This window comes from Acomys russatus, chromosome 18, assembly GCF_903995435.1.
Source record: "Acomys russatus chromosome 18, mAcoRus1.1, whole genome shotgun sequence".
Taxonomy (NCBI): Eukaryota; Metazoa; Chordata; class Mammalia; order Rodentia; family Muridae; genus Acomys; species Acomys russatus.
This window is the reverse complement of record NC_067154.1, coordinates 22,351,940-22,373,140: the sequence shown is the minus strand read 5'-3', so window position 1 is coordinate 22,373,140 and position 21,201 is coordinate 22,351,940. Positions and strand designations below refer to the sequence as shown.

Here is a 21,201-nt window from a genome sequence, read left to right as displayed (position 1 = left end):
TCAAACTCTTTAGAGATCCACAGAATATGGCATTTAACAATGAGGGTTTTCCTGACAGAGAGAGACATCTGCTCCTGGCCGCATCTCCATTTGCATCATTGAAGATGGGGGCTTCAAGAGACGTGGGTGACAAAATGGTCACTGGACTGAGAAACTGCTCTTATCTCTACTGCTGATGACAGGCTGACTGTCTGCAATGATCAACAGTGATGCTGGAAAGTTGACTGTCCAGCTTTAAAGAGACTAACTAAATGGACCAGACCGTTGGATTTCCTGCTTCAAAAAGCAGTTTGTTGGATGTTTTGGGCTGATAAGGATGAAGACTGATTGCCCCAATGAAAGAGAGAATCCGGTGACTGTCCAAGTGGTCTGCTCTCTCTGTCCTATGCAACTTGGAGGTTGCCCACCAGCACTTCCTTTATTAGATAGATTTTCCTTCTTGAGTCTTTGATGGGATTGAAGACTAGATAACCACAGTATTACTAGAAGTTTTAGTTTAAGAATTAAAAACACATTCATAGATTGATAATTGCAATTTCTCATGAAAGAAAAGGACTCTCTTTGGTAGCATAATGGAATACTTTCTCTCAGGTTAACAAGTATAAAAGGACTTGGTTATGTACTTGATACCTGATGATTATGTATATGTGTGTATGTAGTTCTTAATTTTTTTTTTAAAGAGAAGGGGGATGTGTGGGAAAGATTAAGCTTTGTCACAGGTCGAAGCAGTCTTGGTGGGCTTTACCCTTGGGGCACCCCATGAATACCTTGTGACAGACTGAGTGGAGCCATCCTGGACCTGGAATTCAGGAAGCAGACCTGGGAACCCCACCTGGACTATTGTTTTTCTAATTGACCCTCAACGGGAGGAGACTGCCCTTCCCACGTGACTGAGGCAGGTGGGGAGGAGAGAACAACAGGTTCAGCCCGGGCTTGAGCACGTGTGGAGCAGCGAACAGGCAGGACCAGCACGCGGGCCAGAGAGACACCTAAGGACCATGGAACGGATACCGGAAGGTTCACTCTTTTGTCCCTTTAACCTTTTTTCCTTCTTGTGTAAGCTAGTTGGGTTGTATAATAAAGTTTAATTGTTAGTAAACAGAGCCAACAATAAACTACAAGCAAAAGCACAGTGAATGGCATGATTCCACTGACATGAGGTGCCTGGAGAAGCCAGACTCATAGAGTCAGAAATGATAGCATAGGTTATCAGGCCAGGGACCAAGAGTAGAAAGAATGAGTAGCCATTGCTTAATGGGTAGCTTTTCAATGTAAGATAATGACAAGGTTCTGGAGAGAGATGGTGACTGTTGTATACATTATGAGTATATTTAATGACACTGAAATGAGATGTAAATACCATGTGCGCTTTATACTTTTTATGTTTTCCATAATATAGAACCAAAAGTTCCAATGGGGGGGAAATTAAAGTTCCTAAAGCTCTGGTTTTTCTTTGTCACAGAAAATAAAAGGGACTCCATGCACACCACATGTTCGCATTGTTTGACTCTAAGTTACAGTTCTGAAATATGTTATCCTGGGGTCATCTAAGCTTAGTGAATACATCTGTCTGTGATACATTCCTATCAGCTTTCAGTTCTAAAGAGGTTCAGTGCAGGGTATTATGGTTTGACTATGGCCTGAGGGTCCCCTCAAGGGACTAGAAAGTTTGGCCCCAAGAATACCAACAGTAAGAAATGGTGGCTCTTTTAAGTAGATAGGTTATTGCAAGAATTATCCTTAGATGGGATTAATGTATTTGTCACAGGAGACTGGCTACTGTCCTATGGAAGGAATAAGTAACATAACAAATCTAGCTCTGTCCACTCTCTCTGGCTTCCCATCTTTCCAGTTGATTTTTCTGCACATTGCTGTGGTTCTGTTTCCCTTTCTTCTTGTGACACAGCCATGGAGGCACTCATCAGGGACCAACCCAATAAGGTCACATAATCTTGAATATTTAACCACCAGAACTATAAGCTAAACAAAACCTCTTCTCTTTCTCTACTCTTCACAAAGTACCCAGCCTTGGGTATTTTCTCACAACAACAGAAAACTGACTGATTCAAGAGGAAATGGTATCTCTGGTTGTTAGGTTCATTTGACGAGAATATCTACTAATGTTATCACCTGAATGAGTGCTTCTCCCCACAATACCAAATGTTTTAGCGTCCACGTTTTTGAATGCACAGAAATACTATTATCAGCCAATAAACAGTGTGAATTGTTGTTTAGAGGTGCATAGACATAGAGATGTCATCAACTTCTTGGGGAGAAGGTTTCTACCAGTTTGTAAGGAAGAAGGCCTCTGTCTCTCATGCTCAGGAAGTGCCATGCCTACCCAGGCTTCTCTTACAGCCAGATTACACTCAATTTGCTGAGAACATAAAGCTAGTGCTAGTGACATGCAGGAAAGAGATGGGGGACCCTCAAGGACTTGAGCAGTTCTTTACTCTGAGTACTGTCTGTCATGGTAGTCTCTTGAAGCATTTTCTGATGTTCACTAGTGTGTCCAGCATTGCCACCTTTTCTGCCACTTGGTCACACTAAGAATTCTGGTCTCATGTCCTCCCGGAAGATCTGACAGGGAAGGAAAATAGAACAGTTTGAGAGAAAGAGGTTTTGAGTTTCAAAACCCTAGGACTTGGGCATACACAAAAGATTTGAACAAAATGTGATTGGTCAGAAAGTTTTTCTTGTTTCTGGGAGGCAAAAAAAGGTATCCCACCTGGCTGAAGGATGCTATAGGAGAGAAATCTGATGTTCAGAAGCTTCTAGATCTCTTAGGGTGTGTTCTTATGCCTGCCCTGCCCAAATGACACCAGGTATCCCACAAGAGAGTACCAGGACCCCACTTTTTGTTGAGAAATGGCCAATATGCAGCAATTCAGTTCCCAGGGGGGCCAGGGCCAGGAGCCATAGAGGAGGCACATCACATGGGGCGTGAAAATGAAAGACCACGGGAAGCTGTGTGTGTTTCCTGTGGCCCTGGAGGGACCAGGGAACAGCATTTATTGGTACATAGGGAAAGAACAGAAGACCAAACTAGGAGAGCAGCCGGGAGTGGCCAGGGTGGGCAAGTGGTCATGACACAAGAATGAGGACACCCCAGAAGATGTGTACATAGACGTCAGCCCAGAACCAGACCCTCCCACCCCTGTGACAGGATCCTCATGCACCAGCCCAAGTTAAAGTCCTATCTCAGAAAAAGAAAGAAGGCCATGGATAAGTTCATTGAAGTCTCCAGATGAGAAATCTTGCACTGATAGGAAGGACAGGCATCATCTTGCCTTATGGCCCAAGTGTATGGATCTGAGCTAGGTCCCCTACACACAGCTTATGCTTGTGTTGCTTGGTGTTCCTGTGGGACTCCCACAATGGGAGTGGGAGTTCTCTGACTCTTTTTCTTGTGATTAGGACCCTTTTCCTCCTACTCGGTTTCGACCTCCAGCTGTGATATGAAGGTTTGTGCCCAGTCTTATTGTATCATGTTCAGTGGCTATCCCTGGGAGACCTTTCCTACCTTCCTTTCTCCCTCCCTCCCTCCGTCCCTCCCTCACTCACTCCCTTCCTGCCTTCTTTCCTTTTTTTCTTCCTTCCTTTCTTTTTAAAGGAAACAGAGGAGGAGTTTATCTTGGGGAAAAGAGAAGGTGGAGGATGGGCTGGGAGGAATGGAAGGAGGGGAAACTGCAGTCAGGATGTAATGTATGAGTGAGGAATAAAAGTTTTTGTTTAAAAAAAAAGGCACAGATTTGCAGTCTCTGATTCATGCCAGCCACGTATGAATGTGTTCATCACTTATTAATAGACAGAAAAGTCAAATTTTACTCAAGGGTTAAGTTCTAATATCGGCTCATGACGTGCAAACCAAGTATACTCACAATTGACCCTGAAAATATCTTAATTTGCTCATAAAAATACAGTACTGTACCATTGCTCAATAAATTCAAAGCAGCCAGATTTTCCTCCAACTTTGAAACAGATTGCTGGCTTCTGTTTTCCAATTTAGCACCAAATATAGTAATTGGCTTTTGTTTAGAAATATGTTGTTCAAAAAATTAAAAATAAGTTATTTTATCTTCAAATGCTAGAGTCACATGCATGCCATTATGACTTCATCACAGAGGAGCCAGAGACTAATTAGGAAAGAGCCCTCCACTCTATCTCCTTTTAGACACCTGACAATGGGATGAACGGAGACCCTCTTCCACAGCTGCCACTGTCCATCCCCTGCTGAACTCACTGTTTTGTGTGGCTACATTAGTGCTGCCTCTAAGTCTAGCTTACAGAATGCTGAGACTTGGGCAAAGTGAGTGCTCTCGAAACTACGGCAGCTGTGACTTCACAGCAACCTTAAGTCGACACAATTGCCGCTCCATACGTATTCACCAAAAGGCCCTCACTCTGTTGCCTCTATCAGATGTGTTCTCTGAGGGCTTTCCAAGTGAGTCAGGGCATGGGTTTACATGCCTCGTGCACAGTCTCACGCCGAAGTGCTGTGAGCATCCCTCCTTGGCCCACGCATCAGTGCTCTGCCCTTTCCCCACTCCTCAACGCATCCACATTTTGGCACAGACTTCACTGCTTCAAACTTAGTCCTCCCCACTGTCAATCCATCCAACGGAAGGGCATCTGTGCCTACCAGACGCCTATGTCTTCAGGGCTACAGGGAAATGTGCGACAACATTTTCCTATTGCACATTAATCCTTTATGAACATGATCTCAATTTCGTTTACTACCTTAACAGCTGTCACCTATTAACAAGTTTAATATGCTAGACACTTCATATTTGTAATCCTAATGGCATCCTATAATAATCCCAGGAATGTTCCCCAGGTCACAATTAAGGGAACTAAGGGTCAGAGATGAAAGTCATATACTGAGTCACACAGCTCAGCCCAAAGTCTGTAGGTTTATTCACGATGCCTTCCATCTGCCCAGAGCAATGTGAGCTTTCTTAGATGCCCCACTCATGTCCAGCCATCCAATTTTTGAGCTAATCACTGTAGAGTGGTACTTAGTTAAAAATATGGCCACATAACCCAAGATAATTGTGCATCATAGGAGGACTGAAAAGGCTGTTGGCTGGCCAGCCCATCTCCGCTTACTCACCCTTCTGCTGGGACTCGCTATAGGACACAATTCTTGCCGATAAATAAAATATAAATGGAAATCATTACATAGATACACTAGTAAAGTTTTCCGAAGAGAAAAGCCAATCTTCTCCTACTCCCTGTTTGTTTTCTTCTTTTTAAAAGTGGGGTCTCATCTGTCCTAGGCTGAGCTCAAATTCACTATGTAGCTGAAAATGAACTTGAACTCCTATCCTGCTTCCACCCCCCATGTTCTGGCAGTCTTACTTTACTTTCTGATGCCGTGATAAACATCACAACAAAAACTTAGCATTTATTTGGTTTACACATTACAGTCCATCATCACGGAAAGCCAAGGCAGGAACCTGAAGGCAGGAACTGAAACAGATTGTGGAGGGACCCCACATACGGCTTGCTATCCAGCTCACTTCTAGGCTCACATACGGTTTCCTTTCTCAAACATCCTAGGCCTGCCTATTCAGGGATGTGCTACCCACAGTGGGCTCCCATCAGTCAGAAATCAGTCTCACAGACATACCAACAGGCTAACCTGAGGAAGGCTCTTCCTCAGCTGAGAAAACTTCCCCAGTATGTCTAAGGTTGGTGTCAAGTTGACAAAAACTAACTACAACCCCAACCAGCAGTTATATTTCCCCATGCCCAGTTTGGGTTGTGCTGGGCACCTTGTGCATCGGAGGCAAGCATCCTACCCGTGGAGCTACACCCCAGCCCCAGCCCTTTTCCTTCTTCCTCCTGCTTGAAACATGGATGCCAAGACCTGGAGTCCTGCCGCCTTTGTGTGTCACAGAGACAGTTAAGATAATGCCATGGCAACCTAGAAAGGATGCAACTGAGATGTGTTTCAGCTGTAAACCACCTACCTTGCCCGGCTGCATCTGAGGAGAAAGTCAACTCCTTATTTGCTGCCACCTCTTAGTAAGGTGTTCTGTGTCTGACAGTCAAGGGCAGTCCTGAACGATGCCACCGATTTCTCTGTAGTGCTTTACAGTTAATAAATGGGCTCTTTCCTGCCATCAGGCACAACCCAGAAGCACACCAGCCAAGGACAAACCAAGGGTGGCTGTACTCAAACAGTGTCAGGGGCTTCTCTTTCAGACTTACACAAGCTAAACCCATCCTGGAGGGCGAGGGAAGCACAGTTAAACCTGTCAGCAAATGTCACATTCAAGTGAATGGAAGGTATGCAGGCCATGCCCTTGTGGTGCATGTGATTAAAGGGATTAAAATAACCATGTGCATGTGGGAAAGGGAAAGATGCTTTTCATACTTCCCCTCATCTTATCTTTAATAACCAACTCTCTCTGGTAGAGGTGTCTGCATTTGGCCCCAGGAGGGTTCTTTATGCACAATGTAATCTACAGAGCTGACTTCAGGTCGGAAAGAGAAATCCTGCCATGTCACTTCCAAACCACTAAATGGGTTCCCTAATGATTCTGGGCTGAGGACTTTTGAGCATCTGAAAACCAAAGGAGACACCAAGTCTGCTGAAGAGAAAGGAGCACATTGGGGGAGGGGGTGGCAGCCACCATTCACCTTGTGTGGAGTGTTGGTGAGTGGCACTGACGGTAGGAACCAACCCAGTGAGCAATAAGGGTTGCCACCCTCATGCCGACATTCAGGGGCATAGAAATGGTTTTGGCCTTTCTGGGCACTGCTGCTGCTCGGACGCCAGGCAAAGAACATCCAGGGCTTGCTACATAGAAACGAGGCTTATACACATCAAAAATTTAGACATTAACCCCTATTTACAACATTTGTTCACAACATACGGCCAAGAAGCTTTTTAGTAAATCACTTGAGATGAGCTGTCTGGCCTCAAATAAAAGATGTTTGCCAATTTCTTGGTAAGGCAGAAGAAGAGCTCTTTATCAAAAGCATATTAGCATATTTTGCCTCATTAATAACTTCGCTGCAGCATTAATTTGCCTAATTATCACATTTGGAATTCAGCATGGTATCTAATTAATTCAGAACCCAAAAAACAAACCCAGAATTCTAAAGTGCACTGGGGCTGGGGCACCCCCTCTTTCCTTGGGGTGAGTGTTTGTGCAGGTGTATGTGTCCTGCCTCTGTCCAGCAAACACATAGAATTCCCTGGGTCCTGTTTCAAATGTGTGTGTGTGTGTGTGTGTGTGTGTGTGTGTGTGTGTGCGTGCTTGTGTGTGTGTTTGTGTGTGTGTGCTTGTGTTTGTGTGTGTGTGTTTGTGTGTGTGTGCTTGTGTGTGTGCTTGTGTGTGTTTGTGTGTGTGTGTGCTCGTATGTGTTTGTGTGTGTGTGTGTGTATGGACTATCTCCAAAGCTTAACAAACTTTGTTTTCTGTGATACCTTCAACCCTCTTCTCTCATTTCTTTTACTTCTTCTTTGTCACGACTTTTCCTAAAGTCCAAAAGCATATACAAGAGCAAAAGTACCACCAGTGGCCTTTCTTTGCCAGCTAGTTCCTTAAGTACTAAATAAATGAGCAGTGTTTGCCCACCTTTCCCCTCCCCGGAAACTCTTTCTGACTAATTTCCAGAAGCCATGGGTAAACACCTAGCTGGCCTTATCAAAAATTAAAATTAAAGCGTAGCTGCTGAAACCTGCAGGAATGGCTGAGCCTGCTAGGAAATAAAACTGAAAAAAAAAAAAAAACTTTAGTCTCAGGGATCAAAAGATTCCTTTACCTCCTGTACCCCCATACCCATACACCTTGCATTTCCTACAATGATATCCATGCTGTGTGCTGCCATGGGAGCAGAGAGACACAGAAAAAGATTTAGGACTACATGATGTTGTAAGGGGAAAACAGTTGTTTAAATAAATTTTCTTTCCAATGTGCCTGCCTTGGAGCTATTTTTAAAACATAAAGTTGTGGCCAAGAACAGTCAGGTTGGGTTAATGTACTGGGGATATTCAGATTTTAAAAGGTGTTATTAACTGCCCCCCCCCACGCGCAATGGGAAATGCAGTTCTGGCAATCTAAAATGTAAAGCGTGGGGCCTGCCTTCTTCAGGTAATGTATGCCAACGCAGAGAGCTGCTATTTATAGATTGCAAGGCATATCCTGCTACAGGTCAAATCCCCACCAACAGTAATCCACTTCCATAGGCAGAGACTTTCCTCTGTGAATGTATATTTCAAACACCCCTAAGCTATAAGCCTACTGGGTTTTTTTTCTTCTAGATTAAATTCACCTAGAGAATGAATAGTCTAAATTTGGTAGTTTAATCCATGAAGATCATCAGTGACCAAGAGCAAATAATGCATTTCCCGTGTGGCTGAGTTTTCCTACCTGGTACAGCCAACATCGACATACCCTGGAATCTTCTCAGCTCACCTGCAATGCATCCAAAGTGAACGAGCCGAAGGCCAGTCTAGCAAACTTTCACAGGGCATCATCCTACAATAGAGGGAGGATGCACCAAGTATTGATATTTTATCTTAATCTCTTAGCATCAGGAGGAGATCATCGATTCCTCGATACTAAAGAACAGGGCCCAAGGAAATGGTTCATTCAGTAAAGTGCCTGCTATATATAAGCTTGGGGACCTGAGTCGGGACTCTCAACACTTACATTAAAAAGCCAGGTGTGGATGTGCACGTCTATAACCCCAGTACTGGGACTGGAGACACATGGATCTCCAGAGCTGGCTGGCCAGCCAATCAACCCAGAGAGTATTGGGCTTAGCGAGAGAACCTGACTGGTTGCCATACACACGTGCATGTATATGCACACATACACACATACTCATATACACACTAGACACACACACACACACCAAATGTTCCAGCAAAGCATCAGGGATATGCCTTCAAGAGATTAACACATTTTAATCCAACCTATGAAAAACAAAAAACCACCTCTGCCATTCCCCCCTGGAACCATAAGACTGCTCAACTGTTATTGAACATTGCAACCAGGTGCTGCTGGACCACCACAGCCTTACCCCTGACAGACACAGGCTATACCTAAATTGCCTGTAGGAGAAGAGAAAACACATTAAAATGCTCCCATACTCCTCTGAAAATAGACACAAGTACACACCATAAAGCTGTCACGGCGCCAGCAAAGATTTAGTGTCTATTCAGGACACAGAAATGCCCAGAGTAACAGGGTCCGGGGTTAAACAGTATAGGGGGCATTCTGTGAGCCTTTCTGACTACCTCCAACCTGTCAATCCTCACCTCTGCGGGCCCAGGAGGCACGGAGTGGCTTTTCAACCCTCAAAAAAAAAAGTATTAAGAAAAGAAAAGGCTTTTTTTTTAATCCTTCATGCTCAATAAAGACTGTGCAGACATAAAATCCCTCATTTAAATGCCCCGAGTTTTAATATAAAATGTATTATACAGGAAAAAGATTTTATTACCATTAAATGCATGCTGCAATCCAACAAAAGAAGAAACTGACCTTGAATCTAAATCTTCTGCCTATTTTAGAATCCTCTATTATCCTAAATGTTATTTACTGAACATATTTTCATTATCTCTCTTCTTTTTTTGGAGAAATAATGATTTTTTCCCTAGAAGGTCTAAAAATGTGCATTGTTTTCTCAAGACAATTCCAAAGACGATTTTGCAAAGAAGTGCTAATATAGCCCAGCTCCTGCCCAGAGACCACAGAAACTAACTCTTAAAACAATGATGGAAATGGGCTTCCTCCGGTCACCAGACTCAAGTAGAGATGGGGTGGGGGTGGAGAAAATTCAGAGGCCATGTATTAAAACAAAAGGAAGTGAATGGTGAAAAACACCCCGGTTGGAATTTTAAAATAGGAAATTCTTAATTGGAAAACAAGACATAAACAGCATCATTCTCATAGTAAAATTGGTCCTTAATAGGTACAAAACTCAAGTATTACATCATCAATAAAGTGGTATACCTCCATCAGGGTTTTCAAAAAGTAACAAATGGCAGTCAACTTGGATGATCCACTGTTTTACAGTGGGCCTGATCCACAAAGGTGGGGGTCAGTGTTGAGGAAAAGCTCAAGGGAGAGAATACAGCTCTCATGGGCTGGCAACAGCAGAATGCTACCTAAGCCCGAAGAAGCAAGGGATGGGAGTAGTAACTACACCCCAGAAAAAGAAACAGGATAGAGAGGGAAGGCATTGTAGAATTCAAGAAAAAAGCCATTCGAAAGATGGAAGCCATCAGAAAGAGGGTTTGCCTCTAATCAGTACTTAGGGAGTGAAGAGTCAAAGATCAGGAATAGACCGGCCTGGGTTACATAATGGCAGACACTGTCTCAATAACAAAACTGTCATAGGAAAAATTAGGTCAAACTGATACATAACTCATTTCCAACCATCTGCTTACTAACAAAGCCCTGTTTATGTCTCCTACTGACCCAACCTAACTTTAAACCAAAAGCCAAGGGCTCCCATAGAAGTAAGGGCCTGTCATATGCCAGGGCATAGAGAATAAAGAAGGAGAGTAGATTCACAAGGATGTAAGGGCCAAAGAGTTTAAACAAACAAGAAAGCCCAACAAACCGCCATTCAGAGTCAAATAGTAAAAATGGTGAATTCAGCTGAGTATGCTAACATGTACATTTATGACCCTAGCACTTGGAAGATGGAGATGGAAGGATCCAAGTTTGATACCAGCCTGGACTACATAGGATGTCCTGCCTACAAGATGTGCTGGCATAAAGATAGAGCAGATAGAGCAGAGATTGAGGGAATGTCCAACCAATCCATGGCCCAACCCAAGACCCACCCCATGGGAGAGAACCAACCTCTGGTACTATTAATGATACTCTGCTATTTTTGCAGACAGGAGCCTAGCAGACTTGTCCGCTGAGAGGGTCCACCCAGCAACACCTCAAAACACATGCTGAAACTACAGCCAAACACTGGGAAATATGTAGGGAGTCTTATGGAAAAGTGGAGGGAAGAAGAAAAGGACCTGGAGGTGACAGGAACTTCACAAGAAGACCAACAGAGCCAGCTAACCTGGGCCTAGAGGGGTCTGCTGAAACTGAGGCACCAACCATGGACCTTGCATGGACTGGACCTAGGCCTCCTACACAGATATAGCCCATGGGCAGCTCAGCCTTCATGTGGGTCCTCTAGTAAGAGGAGCAGGGGCTGTCTCTGACATGGGTTTTCTTGCCAGCTTTTCAATTACTTCTCCCTGGTGGGACGGTCTTGCCAGGCCATAGGGGAAGAGGACAAGTTCAGCCCTGATGGGACTTGATGAGCTGGGGTGGATGGGAAGGGGGATGCCCCTTTCTGAGGAATGGGGGTGAGGGGAAAAGGAAGAGAGGGTGAGACTGGGAGGTGAGGAGGGATGGGACTATGACCAGGAATGTAAAGTGAGCAAATTAATTAATTTAATTTAATTTTTTAAAAAATCAAAAGCATGCAAACAAAAGTAATAGTGAATTCGTGTGAGCCCCTGGTGTCAGATATTGGCTCACATGAAGTTCTGCTCTGCCATTTACCATATGGTGTCAAAAATCTTACACATAATCCTTGCCTTCTCTAAAATAGGATTATTGCTCACACGTGAGCACTGTTCTTGAGGCAGGATCAAGCCTTTAACAGACTTACTCATCCTGGTTCTTCCATCTGCCCCACTCATACCCCTTTCCTTTCCACGGAGCTGGTTTTTATGGCACCAGAGAGCAAACCCAAGGCCTTGCTATGCTGGATAAAGCAACCTACCACCAAGGGTGACATCCCAAAATCTACAGATGCTCAACTGTATCTGTACTTCAATAGTGTTATGAAGAACATAAGAAGAGATGAGCCACACCTCTTTGCAGGATTAGACACAGCATTGCCTCACTTTGGAAGTACCAAGGACACTTCATCTCACTTGTAGTTTCTATCATTTTTTCCTAGCAAACCATTGGCCAGAGAACGAGCCTGAAGCCCACTGCAAGTCTTTGAACTATTCCCGGTCGTATCATGAGCACTCTGGCAGCCTCCCCGGGCACCTGCACTCGTTGCAGTGGGATGGCTACAGGCATTGTCATGTGCTCGGGCAACAGAGCCACTGGCAGATCTTCCTGCTTCTAGTTTATTTCCCTTTATTCACCTTGAATCAGAAGCAAGTGAACACTATAGAGGGACCGACACCGGGTAACACACAAATCCTTTCTAAGAACCTAATGGTACATTCTTTTTTAAAAAAAAGAACAATGCCTGCCTGTTTCCTTTTGTCTTCTGAGAGACTCTCCGTCTCATTCCTCAGGGCCATTCCCCCAGCACAAAGTTCGCCAGCACACTCTAGCTTTCATGAGGCACGAGGAGAGAAACTTTACAGCTCCTCTGCACTAAAATGTAATAACTTTCTCCACACGGCTGCACAAAGGATTTCTTTGGGAGCAAGGGACCGAGTTTCACAGTTGCATAAATATAAACTAAAGTAGAAATCCATCTTTGAGTCTGCAGGCATGCAGTCAACATGCCCATTTTTCAAGAGTCTCAAAGTCATCCTTCACTGTGTGTTCTTTCTGCTCGGCTTTAAAGTTAAGCTACTTTAATAATTCATGACATCACACCCATTAAAATATGAGCATTTTCTACCAAAGGAAACAGCCCTTCCCCCCCTCACCCTCCCCCCGCCCTTTCTCCATGGAAGAGGCCCAGACAAGCTTCTGCATAGGAAAGCAATGCCGTTCACAAGCAGTAACTGATGAGGTTTCAGGGCGAGCCTTGCAATTTAGTCTACCACTGCACACAATGACTTTTATCATGAAAAGCCAGCGCCATATGCCAGAGGAGACAGGTTAAGCCTCTTAAATGTTCCTGACAGCAATGAGCTTTCATTTATAAAAAGTAAACATCTGCCTCATGGGGAAATAATCCACAGAACAAAGGGGACGGGTTATTTGTTTGCTTGATTTATTGTGACTGCACTTGAGACTGGGGCATTTCAGACATCTGAGATATGTCAAAATAGGGATGATTTTTTTTAAACATTAAAAAAAACAGTTTGAAACCTTTTATAGACATCAAAAAGGAGTCCTGCCCACTGCAGATACTTACCATGAAGAACTCATGATTTCAAAAATGAGAAAACAAAAGACCAGAATTCAGTCTTTGGTGCCATCCTTGCTAGCTATACACTTTGGGCAAATTATTTAACTTTTCTAGGTCATATTTTTCCATAGCTGTGAGTGAGGATCAAAATTAAATCTATCCTGAAAAGTGAAAGGGTTCTGATGAGGCATTGATGATTTATGAGTGTGGAAATCCTCAGTAAACTGTGCAGCAAAACAAATGTTAAGGCGGTGCTTGGTATTAAACAGACAAAAAAGACATTTTGCTCTAGGCTTTTAAAAGTCAATAGGCAGAAGATTTATTACCCATGTAGAAAAGAAATTTCCTTTTGCTTATGGATCTTTTCTGGAAATATCTGTGGCCCCCCAGATTAGCTTACTGTGGCTCAGTTTGCATGACAATGGTCCCTTGAATGTCACCTGGTAAAATCAGTGATCCCAGTGATCCATCATGGGCCTGGGAAGAAGAAAAGAGCATCGTTATCCCACCATCACCAGCAGCAGCATCACCAGCAGCATCAGTATCAACAACAGCAGCAGCAGCCTCTACGATCTGCAAACTTCCTTTTGGATATTTAAAATGTTGAGACTCATGAAAGTTCTAAGTTGTCTTGTTTAGAAATTAGAAAACTGATATTCAACAGATTCTGGATAATGCATAAGTAGGAAAGCAGTGGGGAAACTGAGCCCCAAGAAAGGGGACTGTACAGACAGTCACCCACCACTTTGTGCCTCCAACTCCTGTACAAACATCTATCCCTGAACCTGTAACTCTCCCTCAAACACCCCCATACCTACCTTTCCCATCCCATATCCTTGAAAGAAGGCGTGTCTTTTGGCCACCTTTAACCTCCGAGTCAGTCCCTAACACAAAACTTGATACATGGGGGTTCCTAAGCAAGATTTGTTGGACTTTCTGAAGGAGAGAGTGAGCCAATCAAACAAACCCCCTTTTCCAATGAAACTTCTGCTTTAAAGTTAACAAACTGAAACTATGAGTATGTGTGTTCATGCCCATGTGTGTACACTCAGAAGCCATCCTTTTTCCTCCCACCTCAAGCCTGGAAACTCACCCCAATCCTCTATCCCTTGTGTTCAAAGCTCTAGCACTTTTCTTCCACCAATTTTCTAAGTTTAAAAAACAACATGTCAAACATTTGCAAAAGTAGATAGTATCACACGTGTTCACACTTCATAACCAGCTGTGACGATGCTCACCTCATGACCAGATTGGTCACAGCAAAAACCTATTCTCTCCCCATCTTCATCCTTACACTGAACTATATTCAAAAACCCATTTTGTCTATAAATATTTCAATATATATTTCTAAAAAATGGCTCCCTTTAGGGCCTCCGTGGCCCCATTTTTAACCTTCTTCCTCCTTTATGTTCAATTTACAAATAACCCACAGAAGTGCTTTCCATTGCTACACTTTTATTTTGTCTTCATTTCTGCAAACCTCATCCTCCTGCCCTTAGTTTCCATACTAAAACACTGAAAACACTTCTTTTTATATTCCAACTCCAGCATCTCCCCGTGCTCATCAACACTCTTACCACCCTTTGTTCAAACGTCTGGGGTATTAGCTACAGATGAGATGATTAGAAGTTCAAGGCCATCCTTAGCTACATAGCAAATTCAAGGCCAGTCTGGGTCACATAAGATCCTATCTCAAAACAAAGCAAATAAAGAAATGTCACAAAATAGTCCCTACACTGATTTTCCCACAATATCTAGTATGTAATAAAAAATTACTAGACACACCAAGAATGTGATAATACCATTAAAACTAAAAGCAAGAACTAGAAACCAACATATGACAGTCTCAAATTTGTAATTTACCAGACAGACAAATTCAAAGAAATAAAGAAAAATACATTCAAATCATTGAGGTAAAATAGAATCTTAATAAATGGAAGGACAGATTTTCAACAGAGAAGGGAGAGTGCATTTAAAACTGGAAGTGAAAGCTTGCTGCTTGGACTTCTAAGTATAGTGAAGACAACAGAAGAAAAAAATCTAGTAGATTGAGAAACAGATCGATATAAACCTATCCAATCTGAAAAAGAAAAAGAAAAAATGGATAAAATGACCAGGGCCTTGAAGCCCTAAGGACAATAGCAAACGGTCTACCTGATGCAGCTTGGATTTCCCTGAGGAGAAGATGATGATAAAAATAAGAAAATTACTCAAGAAATACCAAGGTCTTAGCTGGGAAGCAAGAGCTGAGCTGTCAGCTGTTGGAGGAGTCAAAGGAACCAGCCAAAAATGAAAGCATTGCCTGGGTTTGTGGCTCCGTGGTAGAGGACACAGACATGGACACAAGGCCTTGAACCTGAACCCCAGGGCAGTACTCATTGGGCTGCGCGTGGAAGGAGGATGAGAAAGAAAAGGAAGAAGTCGCTCTGGAAGCTGTAGTTGGTTGGAGGGTATGTACTGGAAAGAATAAGGGGAGAGTTGGAGGAGGGAAATGTGAGTGAGGTGTAATCATGTCTTATTGTATACATGTATGAAATCCTCAAGAAACGGGCGTGTTTATAATTGTAAAAATCTTCAGCCGCACTTCAATACTAGCAAGAGCTAGAACTGGAGATGGTGCTGAGCCCCTGTTTGTTTCTTTTTCTTTATTTTTCTTTTGTTTGTGAAATAGCTCACCAGTTTCTGGGCAGATGGGCTAGAGCAACTAGGGATTATCTCACTTTTGACGGAGCCCACGATAAAAGGTTCCTTTGGTTTTGTGCACTAGGGGTGTTCCCAGGGAGAGAAACAGGCAAGGACCAGAGTGGGAAATGATAAAGTGCTAAGAGAAAGGAACAGCATCTTTAAGTTTTCACATTTCCCCTGCAGCAGAGTGGCTCAGCAGAGGTGTCTGAAGAGGTCTTTGCACCAGGCATGAAAGAAAGAGAGCCAGACAATGGCACCAGGCTGGCTGAAAAACATTTGACCAGCCTGAGGGTCCTGAGTCCTTAACAGCAATTTCTTCACAGACTGCCATGTATGTACTGGCTGGACAGGGGCTGGAAGAAGAGAGATTTCCCCCAGAGGCTTGTGAGCAAAGCCTTTCTCCTAGCCCATAGACAGTGATAAAAACTAACACATAGGTTTTCAATCAGAAGCCAAACTCTTCAGAAAGAATAGCTGAAAATTGCATTCGATGAAAATCTTCAGCTTATAAAGCCAAGCAGCTCAGTGAGCCTCAAGCTGAATAAATACAAAGAATGCTACATGTAGGTACTTCATTGTCAAACTGCTGGGAACCGACAGTAAAGAGGAAATTCTGAAAACAATCAGAGAACATAAGATTTCGCATGCAGGGAGCAATAATAGAAATTCTGGCTGACTTATTGCCAGAAAATGGGAAGAAAAAAATGAGGAGGGGGAAGAGGAGAAAGAAAGGGAGGAAAAAGATGACCAGGAGTCAACAGAATCTCCTCTAAAATACTGAGCATGGAGGTGGAGGTGGGGTGGAGGACTAGCCCTGGTAACTTATATTTCCATAGCCAGAACAAAGATTTTTTAAAAGCAAGAGTGAAACCAATATTTCACAAGAGGTGGGGAGGGAGGGGGGAAAGGGAGGGAGGGAGAGGCAGAGAGAGGCCGTGAGAATATGTAGTTAGCATGCTCTAACTAAAGATGCTGGAGGATGGCCCCTCTGACTTGGAGAGCGACCCCAGAGCAAACAAAAAGAAACGCAGCACCAGCTTTTGATAGGTAGCCCATGTCCTAGTGGATGGGCCCACCCCCATGCACACATGGGCAGCACCAATTAGACTCCAGGTGCTACTAATAATAGTTTTTGTTTTTAAAAAGGGCAGGAAGCTGGTAGGGAGATGGGTTGCTGAGCCCCAGAGGAAGTTGGAGGGAGGGAGGGAGGTAGTGAGAGCGGACGAGATCAAAATACATTGCACACATGTCTGAAACTTTCAAAGAATAAATAAAAATACTATAAGAAAGGAAGAAAGAATAAGTAGGAACCCAGGACTGGCAAACAAACAAGTGTAATAGTAGTGGTATGCTTCTCATAGTTTCTTTACAACACCATTCAAAGCACAAATAGTAACGCCATAAGGAAGGTCTTACAATTTGTAGAAGTAATAGACATGAAAGCCTGTTAGCCTGGAGGAGGGGGCATCGGGGGTTACGTGAAATGGTGAGATTATTAAATGTGTGAAGCTGAGGGCAGGAAGCAGGATTGTTTGAGTGTGAAGTGGGAGGCGAGAAGCAGAAGGCTGGGGAAGCAGGGGCAACACTGCCTCTGATAGCCAGTAATTACAAGATCGCATAATGGAAGTGGGAGGTGTGGCTCTCCTGCGAGAAGTTTGGGTTTGACCAGTGGGTCCTCAAAACTAAAAGAATATGGCTGTTTCACACCGAAACGGTAGGCTGTGGGGATGTCAGAAACTGGGACAGGGCTCTCCCTACCTTGGTAGGTCAGTCACAAATACAATGAACTGCTGACTGCTGATGGTGTTTCCAGGCCTGACTCCACCTTTCAATTGTTTTTTTTTTTTTTAGTTTAGTTTATTTTTTATGTATTCCCTTTATATCCTGATCATAGGTCCTCCCTCCTCTCCTCTGGGTCCCCCCTTTTCCCCTTATTCCCCCTCCCCTACTTGTCAGATATTGGGAGATTCCCCCACCACCACTGCCCCCACAACTAACCCACAGTAGCAAATCAAGTGCCATCAAGACTGAATGCATCTTCTTCCACTTTGGCCTGGCGAGGCAGCCTCACCAGGAGGAAGTGATCAAAAAGCAAGCAACGGAGTCCATGTCAGAGACAGCCTATCCCCTTTCTAGGGGACCTACATGATGGCCAAGCTACCTATTGGCTACATATGTGTGTAAGGGGCCTACATTGAATTCATGCATGGTCCTTGGTTGGTGCTTCAGTCTCTGCAAGCCCCTCTGAGCTCTGGCTAGTTGGATCTGTGGGTCTTCTTTTGGAGCTCCTGTCCCACACACACACACACACACACACACACACACACACACACACACACATACACACACACACACACCGACTCCTCCACAAGACTCCCCATACTCCATCCAATGTTTGGCTGTGAGTCTCAGCATCTGTTTTAATCTGCTGCTGGGTGGGGTCTCTCAGAGGACAGCTATGCTAGGCTGCCATATGCAAGCGCATCAGAGCATTGTTGATAGTGTCAGGGGTTGGCTCTCTCCCATGAAGTAGGCCTTGGGTTGGAGCAGGCACTGGTTGGACAGTCCCTTCATCTCTGTTCTATTGTTTTCCATGCACTTCTTGTAGGCAAGGTAAAGTTTGGATCCAAGTTTTTGTGGGTGAGAGTTCCCCTCCCTCCACTAGGATTTCTGTCTAGTAAGCGGGTGTCCTTTTCAGTCTCCATGACTCCTCCTACTAGGAGTCTCAGAATCACCCCCGTATCCTGCCAGAAGCCTACCCTGCCATAGGTCTCCAGCTTGTCTCAGAGATGACGCTGCCCAGGGTTTCTCTTCTCTGTACAAACCCTCTGTCCTCGCGCCCTCTCTCTCCACATCTGATCTCCACCATCACTTCCCTCCACACTTGCTCTCCTACCCTGTTCCTTCTCTTCAACTGCTTCTGCTGTCCATTTTATTTCCCTTTCCGAGTGAGGTTTAAGCATCCTCCCTTGGGTCCTCCTTGTTATTTGTCTTCTTTGGGTCTGTGGATTGTAGTGTGGTTATCCTGTAGTATGTGCCTAATATTTGCTTATAAGTGAGTACATACCATGTGTGTCTCTCTGGGTGTGGGTTAATTCACTCAGGGTGATCTTTTTTAGTTCCATCCATTTGCCTGAAATTTTCATGACTTCCTTGTTTTTGATAGCTGAGTAGTATTCCACACCTTTCAATTTCCAATGCCCTATTTACCAGAAGCATTTGTTCTTCTCCAGAATCTGCACTACGCAAGCACATGCTTTATTTTTTACATTCTACCAATTTTCTCCATTGTTTGTGTCTTCAATTATGTTTTATCATGGGTTTAAAAGATGTATATTATATGGCATGCTATTATTGTACTGACTACAGTCATCCGGTTTCTGGGGGTACTGGTGCTAATATCCTCCTCAGATACTAAAAATCTCCCAATGTTCAGCCCTTGTGTAAAATGACACAGTGTGTGGGCATAGCCTATGAACATCCTCCAGCATCCTTTAAATCATCTCTAGGTGACTCCTAACACATAACACAGTATAAGCACACCAGCTGCAAGTGGCCATTATATTACATTACTTAAGGAAAAGTGAAGGGGAAAAAGTTCAAACTTATTTCAGTATGAACATAATTTTTTCCTGAATATTTTTTGATTCATAGTTGGTCGAACTGGGAACACAGAGGCCATAGATAACAGAAGGCCGACTATATTACAACCATGACTTTTTCTATCACAGACTTGGAGAAAATAGGTCCATAACAACAACAACAACAACAAAATGAGCAGAAAAAAGGGGCAGTCTCAGATGCCAGAACAGTAATAGAGGGAGCAATAACTTAGCAGCTAAGTTTTTTAACTGGTCAACATCAAAGAATAGTTGTTGACATTAGTAAGTCTTGGATCAAAACGTGAGGCAAGAATGAAGATTTCGTAATGGCTGTGTAAACAGGCACACCTCCTTTGTCTGCATGTGCCCATCCCCGTCCCAGGAGTCACCTCTCTCTTTGCCCCCACTCCCTTTCTTGCTCTTTTCACCATTCTTCTCCCTGTCACTCTCATGGGTCTCCTAACTAATCTCTCTTAACTCCCTGCAAACTTTAACTCCTCCCTCCTTCAGGGCAACACATAATTTCTTAGAACCTGTCAGGCTCAAGCTGGTCATGTGAACCCCTTTGTGAAGCCCAGTCTGTGCTGATGTATAAATCTGTCATCATAAAGTAAAGGTATAGACTTTAGTCTTGGCATTTTGTTCTTTGCCCTTGACAACTGTCTAGGTTGGGGCTGGTGAATTCTAATAACAGTCTATCAAAGCCCTGATGTGCTTGGTGTTATGATAGTCTAGAGAGCTACAAGCATCTTATAAATAGCCAGCTTGATGTTGCTGGCTTTTGAATTCCCCAGATGTCAAGACTCCTGTTAAGATAATTTTTGATGGCCTGAACCTAGATTCACATGGGGCCTCCAGTCTGGACCTTTGCGCATCAGTCGGCAGAGTGGGTAGTCCTCTGTTCTCACCTTTTGGAGCCTTTCTTCTGATGTTGCCTGAGTGAGTTTGCCTTTGCTAGAGAGCTCTTGCTCGGTGTTGATGCGTATGACAACAGCTTCTCTCAGCTTCCCCAGGTATCCAGGCAGTGCTGCTCAGCTCTCCCATGACTTTGCTCTTGTTTGCTTCCTGTCGCTGCCTCTGACTTGTCTTTCTTCCAGCACCAAGAAAGCCTGGGGTGGAGAAAGGGCAGGCAGGAATATCCTCTTCAATCTATGCCTTGTATTTCTTTCCTGTGTAGAGTGTATATACCCACTCTTAATTCATTTTTTCTTTTGGTCAATAATTCCATCAAATATTTACTGAGTACCTCCTAGGCATTGGGCAACAGCAAATACCACAGGTTATAGTCAAATGGGAATGAAGAAAGTAGACGTTATTTAACAAATTATTCAATTAATGCTTTAACCACAAATAAGAGAAGGTAAGAAAGGTGCTATGAGAATAAACAAGTGGGGACCCCATCAGATCCGGGCATCAGAGAAGGCTTCCATGAGACAATTTTGAACAAAGCACAAGTTAAAATGCAATGTGTTTAAAGGACAGATAGAAAAAAATCAGAAAGGCTCCAGAGTGGTTGAGGTACAGAGGACCCACAGAAGGTGACTGTGACAGATTAGCAAGACTTTTTTTTTTTTTTATAAAAACCCAGCAGGTGTCTGGAGGACTGAGGCTCTATCTAAAAAGTAGTGGAAGTTGAAAGATTGTCAGTCATCCGTTGCATCCATTTCAAAGTCAGTTCAGGTACAGAATGAAACCAACTCACAGACATAGAGACACCTCTGATTTTCAATGCCACCGACTGAAGGGAACTCTCAGCCCTCCCACCACTGTGACTCTGACAACCCTTCCTCCTGACCAGGAGTATTTGCCATTACGTCACATTAATGGA

General features: G+C 43.7%; 1 long non-coding RNA gene across 1 annotated transcript in view; it reads right to left on the bottom strand.

Annotated features, from left to right (window-relative positions):
- Positions 1-13,485: 13,485 nt before the first annotated feature.
- LOC127202382 (uncharacterized) overlaps positions 13,486-21,201 on the bottom strand; it is a 13,083-nt gene continuing 5,367 nt past the window's right edge. The window contains exons 2-3 of the long non-coding RNA XR_007832292.1: positions 20,282-20,482; positions 13,486-13,563 (exon numbers count right to left, since the gene is read on the bottom strand). This is a non-coding gene — a long non-coding RNA (uncharacterized LOC127202382). The remainder of the gene's footprint in view (positions 13,564-20,281; positions 20,483-21,201) is intronic.